Here is a 13,174-nt window from a genome sequence, read left to right as displayed (position 1 = left end):
GCAGATCGGTACAGTATTGCAAGGCCTGCGGAGAAATCGGCCACCGGCAGGACGTATGCCCCAACCCAGACAAACACATTTGCAACAGGTGCGGGGTGCAGAACCCACAAACAGATCATGATTGCCAGTTGCAGTGCAAACTATGTGGACTACCTCACGAGACGGCAAGCAAGGAGTGCGAGAAAAGGCTCAAGCCAAGACCCCCACCCCTGTACGTGAGGGAGAGAAGTAAATCAAGAGGCCGACAACCACCTATAACAAGGGAGACAAGTTCAAGCTCCTCGGAATATCGAACAAGTAAGCCACAGCAAGAACAGCAGAAGATCAGCTGGGCGGAAGTGATAGCCAGTTCCAAGTCGACAACCGACCCATTTCCCTCACTGCCGACACAAGAGCGAAATTCGAGATACGAGGAAACCATCGCCTCCCTCAGAAGGCAAAACGCCGACCTGATGAAGCGGAATGAAGTGCTCATGAAGCGTCTAGAAGAGCAAGAAGGACGTCAGGAGGAACGGGACAAAAGAGCTCAGGCCAGGGAACAAGCCCTGGAGAGGAAGCTCCAACATCTCATTGAGCACTTGCAAAAACAGCAGACACCGACCATAACGCCAACGCCGCCGAGGGAACATACTCCCCCGATAGAGGACCTAGAATCGGGAATAGAGTACAAGGTGAACAAGGCCCGAACCGAAGACAAGACCGAACTGAGAAATGAATTCCGAGCCGAACTGGCTCAGGCCGTCGACACCATAAGCAAGTCTGTGGCAGCCACCGTCCAAGCAGCCGTACAAACGCTCCGCCAGGAGATCACCCAGATGGGCAACGAGCTCAGCCAACGCATCTCCATCCTAGAAAGGGAAAAAGAGCAGGCAAGGAAAAAGCCAAAATACCCCATCAGAGAAGCCCAGATGAACGAGACTCTGGGAAGCCAAGATGGCGAATAAAATAGCAAAGAAGAAAGAAGCGACCGAAACCCTCAAAATTTGGCAGTGGAATTGCAGAGGAATAAATCGGAAACGGCAAAATTTACTTCACCTATGCACCCTACACCAACCTGACGTCATCGCGTTACAGGAAACAGAGACAAATAATATTACGATGCGTGGCTACAAAACGCACATTGCCCAAGGAAGGACCCGGACCGCCGTCCTCATCAAGAAGCACTACACGACGCAGCAGCACGAAATCAACCACAGAATCGAGCACACTCTGATTGAGCTGGTTCCTCCCAAGAAAACCCTGCAGAGCCTCTACATCCTGAATGTATACAGTCCTCCGCGCGACACACTAAAGGACTTGGACAAGTTACTGAGAGAAGTGAAGAAAGTCACCGACGGTCAGAAACTTCTCGTGGTGGGCGACTTTAACGCTCCACACGTGGCTTGGGGCTACCGATCAACCAACAAGAAGGGTATGGACGTGCACAACGCGGCACAACACCACCAGCTGCATTGTGGACCGATCCTCTAATACCAACTAGAATCGGCAACAGTGTCTCCAGAGGCACCAGCCCAGACCTGACCTTCTCCACTGGCTTCAGGCAAGTCGAGTGGTCGAGACTGGACGAGACTCTGGGCAGCGACCATCATATCATCCAGACCGAAATCATGCACCACAAAACCCCCGTGAGATTAGGTCAAGCCAAAATTACAGACTGGCCTGCTTTCCGCAAAGATGAACACCCCAGCAGCCTAGAGAACATCGAGGAGTGGACCAAGAACGTGATGGACTTGGTTACCAAGTACACAAAGACCATCCAACTCACTGCGGACAATCCCGAAGTCGACCCACACCTACTTCACCTCTGGGAAGGCCAGGCGAGGACTTTTGAAGAGATGGAAGAAGCAGAAGAGAAACCGCAAACTCAAGATCCGCATTGCCGCCGTCTCGCGGCAGGCGGAGGAGTATGCTGAAAAACTCGGACGTCAGAACTGGAATCAAGTGTGCGACCAGTTACAGGGAACCCTCAGCAACCGAAAGACCTGGGCCATTTTAAAGACCCTTCTGGCGAAGACGGAATCAAAAACTGTCACGGGGCAACACATACAAAGACTTATACACAACTTCCAGGGAACCGAAGAAGAAGCGCTCGAAGCCATCACTGCGAAATACATCGGAGACGAGCAACAACGGAAGACGCAGCCAGTCATTCACCCGGAGTACGAGGGGGAAACCAATCCGGATTTAGACCAACCTTTCACCAAGTCGGAGATCGTGGCAGCCTTAAGAAATCTCACGAGAAACGCGACGCCCGGCAGGGATAAAATTAACAACAAGACCCTCCGTAACCTGGACGACGGGGCGACGGAGAGTTTGCTGAAGTATATCAATGAAAGCTGGGAGACGGGCAGTATACCGGCTTCCTGGAAGCACGCGGACGTAACGATGATCCCGAAACCCGGCAAGCCCATCAACCTACAGAACCTGCGTCCGATCTCTCTTACGTCATGCGCGGGAAAACTCTTCGAGCACATGGTCCACAATCGTCTCTCGCCCTACCTGGAAGAAGGTGGGCACCTGCCGAACACTATGTTCGGTTTCCGGCCTAACCTCTCCACCCAGGACATTCTACTTCAGCTTAAAGAAGAAGTCATCGATGGCCTCAGCACATGCCACAGGAGTGCCATCCTGGCACTCGACGTGAAGGGAGCCTTCGACAACGTCTCACACGAAGCAGTGCTAAACAGCCTACAACACACCAACTGCGGACGGCGGACATACAACTACGTCCGGGACTTCCTGACGGGTAGAACGGCGACCATAGGCCTGGGGAATCTCAGGACCGAGAAGTTCCCAGTACCGCAGAAAGGAACCCCCCAGGGGTCGGTGATCTCCCCGTTGCTGTTCAATATAGCGATGAGGGGATTGCCGAACCTCTTGGAGAACATCAGGGGTGTCCTTCACGCAATGTATGCAGACGACCTGACCATGTGGACGTGCACGGGATCGGCGGGCGAACAACAAGACGCCCTGCAGGAAGCCATCGACAGGACCGAGCATTATCTACACTCCTGCGGTCTTTCATGCGCGCCGGAAAAGTCGGAGCTCCTGATCCTCAAAAAGAGGACAAGAGGGCGGCCTCCGCAGGACACACCTGACCCAACGTTGACACTAAATGGAGTCAACATACCCAAGGTGGACACACTTCGTATTCTGGGCCTCACTTTCCAGAAGGACGGTGCCGGTCTCGCCGCCATTAAAAAACTGCAAGCGACAGTTATCCAAGTCGCGCACTTGGTGCGAAGAGTGACAAACAAAAAGCACGGCCTGAAAGAGCAGGATACAATCAGATTAATACAAGCCCTGATAATCAGCAGAGTCACTTACGGCACCCCGTACCTGGGTCTCAAGAACAGCGAGAGAGACAAATTGAACACCCTAATACGAAAAACCTACAAGCTGGCACTGGGGCTTCCACCGACGACGTCGACGGAGAAGCTACTCAGCCTGGGCATACACAATACTTGGGAGGAACTTGTAGAGGCCCACAAGACCAGCCAGATAGAGCGACTCAAGCTCACCAGCACGGGTAGGGACATGCAAATAAGACTGGGCTACCCAGTCGAATATGAGTCTACAAAACAGCGGGTTCCTCTACCCCTGAGGGAGAAGATCACGGTGGCCAGCATCCCGAGAAACATGCACCCTGAATACCACAGAGAAAGGAGGAGAGCGAGAGTAAAAGCTCTACGTAAGGCCTACGAAGGACCAAAACAAGGAGAAGTCCGATACACCGACGCGGCAAAGTACAAGAACAGAGCGGCCCACGCTATCAGCGTGATCAACGGCCAAGGACAAGAGGTAGCTGCGGCCTCGGTAAACACTCCAGACATCGACTGCGCGGAAGAAACGGCGATAGCCCTGGCGGCCACTACGGGCCAGCAAGAGGAAGATCTAATCACAATCATCACCGACTCGCAAACAGCATGTAGAAATTACCAAAAGGGCCGCATTTCCAAACAAGCCTTGAGCATCCTCGAAAAACGAGACAATTTTCCTGAACTGTACATTGTCTGGGCCCCGGGACACGAGTCCCTGGCGGGTAATGTAGCGGCTAATGCCGCTGCCCGAGATCACATTCTCCGGGCTATCCCACCAGATTCACAAGCCCCGGTAGACCAACAAGATAGCGTCCCGAAAAGATACGCCGATATCCTGAGCCACTACAGGCTGGGTAGGAGGATCTATCCACCCCCGCATCCCCAGCTGACAAGAGAAGAGGCGGTGATCTTCCGGAAACTACAGACCGGCACATTCCCGCACGGCACCCTGCTACACGCGATGTACCCTACGAGCTATACCCACAAATGCGCTTTCTGCTCTAGGCCCAATACCCTCTACCACATGGTATGGGAATGTCAACAAAACGCATCGACACTGCCCATCACCGGACCAACCGTCGAGCAGTGGGAGGCCCAGCTGACAAGCTCGAGCCCTGAAGACCAGCATCGCCTGGTGAGCAGGGCCAAGTTATCAGCTCAGGCCCACGGCATCCTGGACTAGGGAAGCCGCCCACCTCGGACGATTTTACCGTCGGCTCATTTCTACTAATAAAGTTTATTCCTCCTCCTCCTCAGAACAGCTGCACGGACAATTTAAATATTTTTTTATTTTAGACTGTTTCATCATTTCTTTGGCCCTTCTGCAAGCTAGTGCAAAGACAGTTCTTTTTTTTTTTTAAGTGTGGGGGTTAAGGTACGGACACACTGGCGGCAAGACGCGCGGCACGCCGCCGGTGGCAAGAACGCCGCACGGCAGAAAGGCCACATCAGTTGTGCGCACGGCGGCCGCCGCGGAGTCACGTGACAGCGCTGATCTCGCCTTGTCTCGAACTGCGCGAGCATAGGCGCGATATCACGGATGTCGCGCGCTTTTTCCTTGCTCGGTTAGCAGATACCGCACTGATCGCGTTGATTCCTGCAATGGCAGATGCAGACGACGATGTTCTGACGACGATGAGTGTTTTGGTCATTGTGTGTTCTCTGCTGTTGCAATGGCGGCGCACGCAACAGGCACGCAGACGAAGCACTAGCGCTGTTTGTCACGGCTGGCTCGGAGCGCTCGGTCGTCGATCGTGGTTCCGCCGCCGCCGCTGGAAGTTAACTTCGGCAGTAGCCAAGAGGTGGCGCTTAGGAGAAAGCCCGGACGTCTCTCATTGGTTCGCGGCACGCGGCAAGCCGCCGTAAATGGCTCCCCGACCCATCATCTGCATGGCAGACCAAACCGCTTCCGCAGCAGGTTTCGCGGCACGCGGCGCGTGTTTTGACGCCAGTGTGTCCGTAGCTTTACACTCTACGTGCGGCTAGGGCTGAAGGCGAGCTTCAGATCTAGCCACACATAGGCATTCCACGGTACTTCGAAACCGTAGCACATGTAATTGCAGCTACGTCAGATCCGAATGAATAAGGCAATCAGCGGTGTCAACTCTAACAACGTTTATTGCTACAAGCAATAACGGACACTGGCAAATGGAATGTACAGTCAAACCTCGATATATCGCAGACGGATATATCGAATTATTCCGTATATTGAACACTTTCTATATCACGTGGAAAATCGCATGCATTTTAATTTTTTTTATTTCGAACGGGGCCGGATGTAAAATGGATATATCGAACTCCACCGCCCCAGACCAAGTGCGCTCTGTTGACAGGAGGCGAGGTTTCCCGCAACACTCTCGAAGATAGCGGCGGAGCGATGGGCGTTCCAGACTGCTGCGTAGGACATCTGCCCACATCGGTTGCGCCGAGGGCGCCATTTGAACATAGCGGCGTACGCACGCGGCGGCTTGGAGCCAGCACGGCCGCCTCAATCACGCACGCACGGCAGGGCAAGCCACCTCGATCACGTGTGCTCGGCGGGGCTTGCCCCCGCCGTGCGCCCGTGACCAAGCCGGCCGTGGAGCCAGTTGGAGCGCTTTGTCGGTGCTGAGCCACACAGCATGTGAATTGAGGACTTTGTTGGCGGTGACGACAGGACTGAAACAGTGGCGGAGTTAACAGACGTGAGATCGCGGCAGAAGTGACTGCTGAGCGGCCAAACGAAGACGCTGCCGAGGCTGATCCAACAAGCGCTGATGTTGCCCTGCTCCCGACTGCAACTGAGGCTGTAGCTGCTTTGGCCATTGTACGCCGCTACTGCGGCGCAATAGAAGGCACTGAACTGTCTCTTGTGGACCGTTTGGACTATGTTTAGGACGCCGTGGTCAAGCACGCGGTTGCCAATATGAAGCAGGCTACGCTGCTTCAGTATTTTCAGCGAACGAAATAAATACTTTGTGTGAAGCTTCATGTGAGTATCTATTGCGCCACGATTGGTTCATTGAGTGATTTGTGCTAGTTTTTGACGCGTTTTCTACGCGATTTTATATATCGAATTCTGGCTATATCGAACTATTTTGCGATCACCGCGCTGTTCGATATATCGAGGTTCGACTGTAATAAGTAATGAATAGGCTGCCCTCGTTGCATGGGATAGTCAGGCAAACGAGGTCACTCACAGGTGTCATCAGGTATTTCAGTTCGGCAGGTTAGAGGTCAGACGCCAGAGAGAGAGGGTCTCTTGTGGCGACGCCCTTTATAACTTTTTTACCTTTCATGAAGGGAGTGTCCTCCTTGCCTGTCTGATACCTTTCCTTTTCCCGTGAGCCGGGGTGGGTGGGGGGGGGGGGGGTGCACACGTCATAAGAGCGAAGGAGAATGGGAGGGCGCGTAGTGCCTTTCTCCCATGTCCTACACAGGCTCTCAACACATCTGCAATATGCGGAGACGACGTGAGTACTCGGGAAGAAATGGGCACGTGCGCTCCCCACCAAACGAAGTATCCTTCTTGATGAAGAAGTTGCAGTCACTGACCCAGTCAAGGTGAAAAAACAAGACGTTTTCGGGGCCTGTATGAGTTCCTCAGTCACACTAGAAGAAAGGCAGGTTAACAGAGGGGCCCTATGTTTATTATATCATAAGAAGCCAACAAACTGCCACCAAGGACAACATAGGGGAAATTACTTGAGCTTAATAAATGAAATAAAGAAACAATAAATTAATGGAAATGAAAGTGGATGAAAAAACAACTTGGCGCAGGTGGGGAACGATCCCACAAACTTCGCATTTCGCATTTATTATGTGGGTTTATTGACTGGTTGCCGTCACGCAAAAAGATCATGTTTTCGTGACGCCTGCGGCAGAAAGGATGTTCCACGTCTGCCGCCAAGGTCTGTGAGTGGTGGCGCTGGCTAACACTCCCAGGGTTCTACAAGCAAACATAAATACCCAAGAAAGTGGACGAGGAAATGGTGTCGTGGTAGCTCAATTGGTGGGGCATCGCATGCAAAATGTGAAGTGTAGTATAGTGTCGCCCCCTGCCAGATCTCTGTGTTATCATACATTTATGTTTCGTACTAGTTTAGCTAGATGGCGCACCCCCCTTCTGTCATTTGACAAGCTGGGACCGATCAGGAGGTGTCATCTGGCGTGTGAAGTCCTTTTTAGTAATAAACGGCCGTGTCAGTCTTCAGCCGGCTCAGTCTTCGTTCCTGTTTTCATCAGGAGCAGTTAGCTCCGTGTCATCCTTCTCTGCGTCATCCCTCCTAGCACGTCACGCCGACGGTGGCGCCAGCTTTTCCAGTGGTGGAGCTCGAGGCCAATGTCGAAAGACCCGAACAGCGGTGCAACACGTCTCTTCCGCAGAGACGCTGTCTTCAACTTCCGCAGGGCAGCCGTCCGCGTCTGTCTTGAAGGTAAGCGCTTTTGAAACTAAAAAAGATTTGGAAGTTCCGGTCGTAGTTAACGGCGTCACCATGCGACTGCTGGTGGATACGGGAGCATCTGTGTCATTGATGACGGCCGAAGATTTTAGAAATAACTTTGGTCGACAGCACAGGCTGTCACAAGCAACAGTGGACTTGAGAAACCTCTCCAAGCAACGCATCGACATTCAAGGCCTGTTTCAAGCCACTGTCCAGTTTTTCCAAAGGTCATGCTCTGTCACGTTCCACGTAACGACTACAGGAACATCACTGCTGGGTTTAGACGCCATCCAACACTTGGGCATACAGATCAACGGTATGTCGCTGACATGTCGTCTACCATCGCTTCATTCAGTACAGAGCCCCACAGGCGTGCCTCCGGGTTTTGATCACCTCTTCAGTGACGAGTTGGGTCTCGTCAACAACTTTGTGCACCGAATTCATCGGCAGCAAGATGCGAAACCAGTATCTTCAAAGTTGCGCTGACTACCTCTGGCTCTCCGTGACCAGGTAACAAATGAATTGCGACGCCTCGAGGACTGTGACGTCATCGAGCGCGTCGAGGCTTCTGAGTGGGTGTCTCCACTCGTGGTGGTGCGCAAGAAGGATGGAACCATGCGGCTCTGTGTAGATTTACGGGAACAGGACAGTCTTGTGTCTCAAGTTCAAGAAAGGGTCTTGCAGAAACAGTGGCAGACTAAACAGTACGTAGACAAACGTAGAGGTGCTCAGGCAACTCGTGTCAAGGTGGGAGACACCGTCAGAATAAGATTTAACAGGAAAGGATGTTTTAAGTACAGTAAACCTCGTACAGTTAAGGCCCAGATAAAACCATCTATTTTTGTACTCAGTGATGGGAAGACGTGGCATGTGTCTAAGTTAATCCTAGTGATGAAGGATCCAGCAGGTAGTACATTGTGCACAAGTGATAGAGACTTTTTGTACTCATATTCAAATCTGGATAGTCATTCCGATGACTCGTCTGTAGTGACAGCGTCTTCTCATAGTCGTAAGCTTCAGTTAAGTAGTGCGTCTGACTGTATCACTTCCGAGTCTACACAGTCGGCAACCGTTTCTGATTCCGTGGGGGAATCAGTAGCATCCCAGGACTTGTTGGGACGTCGAGAGGAGCTTCCTGGGCAACCCTGTCCAGCTCTGAGCGACAACCACATTCAATTGTCCAACCAGGGGGAGGGAAATGATAGTGGGACGACTGGGTCTTTAAAGTCGACCGATACGCGTCACAACCCCCAAAGTTCTTCTGAGGTACGCACGCGTCCTCATCGTGACAAAAAACGGCCTCCGTGGCTCGATGATTATGTTTCTTGAGTGTAGAGTGCATTGCCGTCTTCGAAATGCCATGGCTAGGGGCCTCGCTGTGACATTCAAGAGACAGTTCACATGTTTCGTTAACACAGGTATAGAATGTGTTCCTTGTTGCGGTGCAGTGAGCCTTGTGCCGTGTTCTTTGGCAGATTTTGTTTTGACTGACTGCCTGTGTTGTGGTGCCCAAGACTGGTGCGCGTGTATGTGAACTTGGGCAGGAACGGACTGAATTTTTTGTGGACATAAGTGCGTGCCTTATGTGCATCTTGTGCGCGTGCGTGTGAACATGGGGGGGACGAACTGAATTTGTCCTTGGACTTAAGTGCGCATCTTGTGCGCGCGTTTCACTGTATGCTTACTTTGTTTCCAGGGGGGGATGATGTAGTATAGTGTCGCCCCCTGCCAGATCTCTGTGTTATCATACATTTATGTTTCGTATTAGTTTAGCTAGATGGCACACCCCCCTTCTGTCATGTGACGAGCTGGGACCAATCAGGAGGTGTCATCTGGCGTGTGAAGTCCTTTTTAGTAATAAACGGCCGTGAGCCGGCTCAGTCTTCGTTCCTGTTTTCATCAGGAGCAGTTGGCTCAGTGTTATCCTTCTCTGCGTCGGCGCTCGCCGCGCGTTCGCTGGCCGGGGGCCCCCACTTGCCTGCCGCTGCCGACACAACATGAAGGTTGTAGGATTATTCCCCACCCGCAGCAAGTTGTTTTTTCATCCACTTTCATTTCCATTAATTGTTTCTTTATTTCATTCATTAAGCACAAGTAATTTACCCTATGTTGTCCTTGGTGGCAGAGTTTGTTGGCTTCTTATCATAGTCACACTAAGGCAGACAAGAGCGATTTGTTGTTCTTATGTCAGAATGTGATGTAGTGAGCAGGATTTCCCATCTGTGCCATTGATAGTGTCGGCCGTCATCCATAGCGATAAAGATCACATCAAAAGCCTTGCCATAGGATTCTTTTCCTTGACACAGAAAAGCAGCACTGCAGCTATATACAGCTGCAGTACTTTCAGCTTGCAGACCATGTATGCTATGTCAACGCATGCTGCAGCAACAGGAGTAAGATATTGAAAGCCATCGTTTGGTCTGTTTGGTTTGGTTGATCGTTTGGTCTGTTGGTCGTTTGGCGGCGGTCGGTATGCCTGCAGGGTAGTACGAGAGATGGCGTGAGTGTTGTTCTGTTAACGCCACCTAACCGCGGGGTTACTCGGGTGCAAAAAGGAGAAGGCTCTTCTTTGGCTCGGGATTGGCAAGCGGCACAGACGTTCCGCGCGTGCGCCGATCCATGCTTCTGCGAGACCATCGCCCGAGGGCTACCCCGGAATACTACTGGCGGGGTTTCCCCGTATTAGCCGACTCTAGCTGCATGCTTAATCTTTGTCTTCTCATTTACTTCCTCCTCTCTTCTCCAGTCCTTTTCGTATATTTTCCCTCCCTTTTCCTGGCCATTCTTTTGTCTCCTCGTGACCACTGGCCGTTACTCATTTATGTCTAGCCATGCGCGCAGCCGAAAGCATTGGCTCCACCTGCCTGGCCGTTTCCTGTGGGAGCCTCGTGTGACCATCTTGCCTGGCTTCGCTGGCGCCACCTGCCTACACCTGGCTCCTGAACAAGCACATGATCAGAAGAGTGCTCTGCAACCACCACCTGCCATGATATCAATAAACTACGTCAATGCTGCGGGTGACCAGGCGTTGGTGTCCAGCATGGGGTGAACATAATCACTCGCTATGCGGTCCCAGTGATTTCCGCAATTTGTTGCGCATCCATTGGCATGTTTTGCGGATAGCAACTCAGCTAGTAGGCATTAGTCTATGAAAAGTGCAATAAATGCCCTTGTGATTGTTTGCACTACTGTGTTGTCGTTCCTTTGTCCCAAGAGCACGGGTGAGAACCGCACAATTTATAAGCAATGCACCTACTACAATTCTGTCCTTATAGACTGAGATGCTTCGATGTCTGTCTCGATTTTTTGCATAACCGTAGCTCTATGCTATTGGTATCCATCGTGCGGAACTACAGTGGCGACATACTCCCCTCCGCCCCCCTCTATGCTTTGCGATTTTTCTTTACCTCGGTGGTGTTACATATTCGAAGGCTAGACGCCGAGGGCGGCAGGGCGACCGGCCCAAGGAACAGGCGACCCACGCAGTGCCAGGAAGACAAAGACGTTTATTCTTTCAGCGACGCACTTTTTGAGCGCTAAGCAGCCAATCAGGGGGTGGCAAAAAAAGAAAAATATCGCGGCGAGCAGGGCAATCTTATCTGCAGATTCCAATGTAGAATGCAACCAGCACCGCAAATGTTACAGCTCGGTCAAAGCTACCGATTTCGGGAGGCGTTCAAGAGGATGACGCTTCTTGAACAACTGGAGGTGGGAACAGGTAGGCCACGGTAGGTAGAACAGGTAGCCTTTGCCCCAGCCACCTGCTGTCTCCCCACCCTTCACTTGTTTGTTTTTGCTTGTGTAGCCGTGGGTGACTCAAACACATATTCGAAAAAACGCTTCTCCAAGTTGTAATGCGTATTGACACTGTCGCTTTGCTTGTTTTCACTGAAAGCTTTCACATACCAGCTTGCATCTCACCTCGTGCTTCCCCCCCAACCCTTTTGCAATACTGTCACCCCTGTCTAGACACATGGACGCCTTTGACCCAAACTCTGTCGACGAAGGTCTGCAGGTCAGCGCAGCACACAGTCATACACGATGAACTGTGCGCCCTCTCCCTCCATACAGAAAGAGAGAGAATAAACTTTTCAAAGCATTGGTTCAGGAAGCCAGCCGAAGCAGGAGAGCCCACATAACTGCGGCCATGGCGGTGCCTCCCCGAGCCCCAACCGAAGAAAACCCACGTTCGCGCTGTTCTAGGGTAGAGGGAGGTCCGGGTGGTGCCACCGCGCTGGCACCTGTTGGCAGCTAGAGAAGCCCAACGGTTCCTTTAGCAGCTCGCTCATACTGTGAATGCTAGACAATGCTAGTATAAATCATCCCCCTCAGCTTTCTGTGCTACCACTCCTACCCTCCTTTCCAGCCTTCTATTGCAAATAGCGGCTTCCAAAATGCATTGCCACACTGGTTCCTGCACCCAGCGGCTCACACACGCATTAAGTCTGCCAACATGGCACACTGGAAAAAATTTTTTGAAATTACCCGCAATGAAAACAAACAAGCTGCACGCTGCAAGCTTTGCTCCGAAACTATACATGCTGTAGTTGAAGTTTCACTTAATTTGATTCGGCACAACAAGAGAAAGGGCTGGAAAGTCACCCGAAAATAATGTCGGCCTTCACTTATGGGTGCAGCTCTGTGCCTGTTCATCAAAAGGCTGCTCTTGATGACGCCATAATCAACATGACTTGCACTAATATGGAGCCCTTTCGTGTTGTCGAGAGGGAGGGATTCAAACAATTTATTGACAAATGCTTCCTCTATTTTTTCAATGCCAATGCAATCGCTCGCTCCCCAATGGGAGCCGTTGGTGTGCCTTAGTTCAGTAAGTTGCTGCGATGCAATGCTACCCGGATGGTATGGCTGCTTGCGTCACACGTGCATCTGAGCTCGCGGCACTGCCGCTCCGCTGGTGTAGCAGTAGAGACTTCGTCCCTGCATCTGTCAGGTTATGACATCTGTCAGTATTCCTCCGACTTCCGCCACGAGGTGCCATTCAGATGGCACTCTCCCCCACGACCATAAAGCAGGCGCGAATGCTAGCCAATAGGGGAGAGTGGGAATGGACGATAGGAGAGGGTGGTGAACGGTCGGATCGGCCGCATCTGGCTGGCATTGAAGAAAACAGAGGCGCTGGTTTGACAATATATTATAAGTCGCCTTTCATCAATGTAACTGCTTTGTATTTTTTCAAATTCAGGTCGCCATCCCGGGCTACAAGTTGCCATCCCGGGATGACCTCAGAGAGAAGTTCCTGCCCAGGAAAGTATCAGTGCTGCAGACCAAAATATCATTGTCTTCGGCGGGAGCGCAGTGTGTCTGTATCACACTAGACGTGTGGACGTCGCGGTCTACGGAGGGCTTCCTGGCTGTCAAAGCAACATTCGTGAACAGCGACTTCACAGCTCACACGTACCTCCTCAGTTT

General features: G+C 51.8%; 1 protein-coding gene across 6 annotated transcripts in view; it reads right to left on the bottom strand.

Moving 5' to 3' along the window:
- Positions 1-13,174, bottom strand: part of LOC139054438 (WW domain-containing adapter protein with coiled-coil-like) — a 436,373-nt gene that overhangs the window by 193,466 nt on the left and 229,733 nt on the right. The window lies entirely within an intron of this gene.

This window comes from Dermacentor albipictus, chromosome 1 (genome assembly GCF_038994185.2).
Source record: "Dermacentor albipictus isolate Rhodes 1998 colony chromosome 1, USDA_Dalb.pri_finalv2, whole genome shotgun sequence".
Taxonomy (NCBI): Eukaryota; Metazoa; Arthropoda; class Arachnida; order Ixodida; family Ixodidae; genus Dermacentor; species Dermacentor albipictus.
This window is presented reverse-complemented; position numbering and strand designations above follow the sequence as displayed.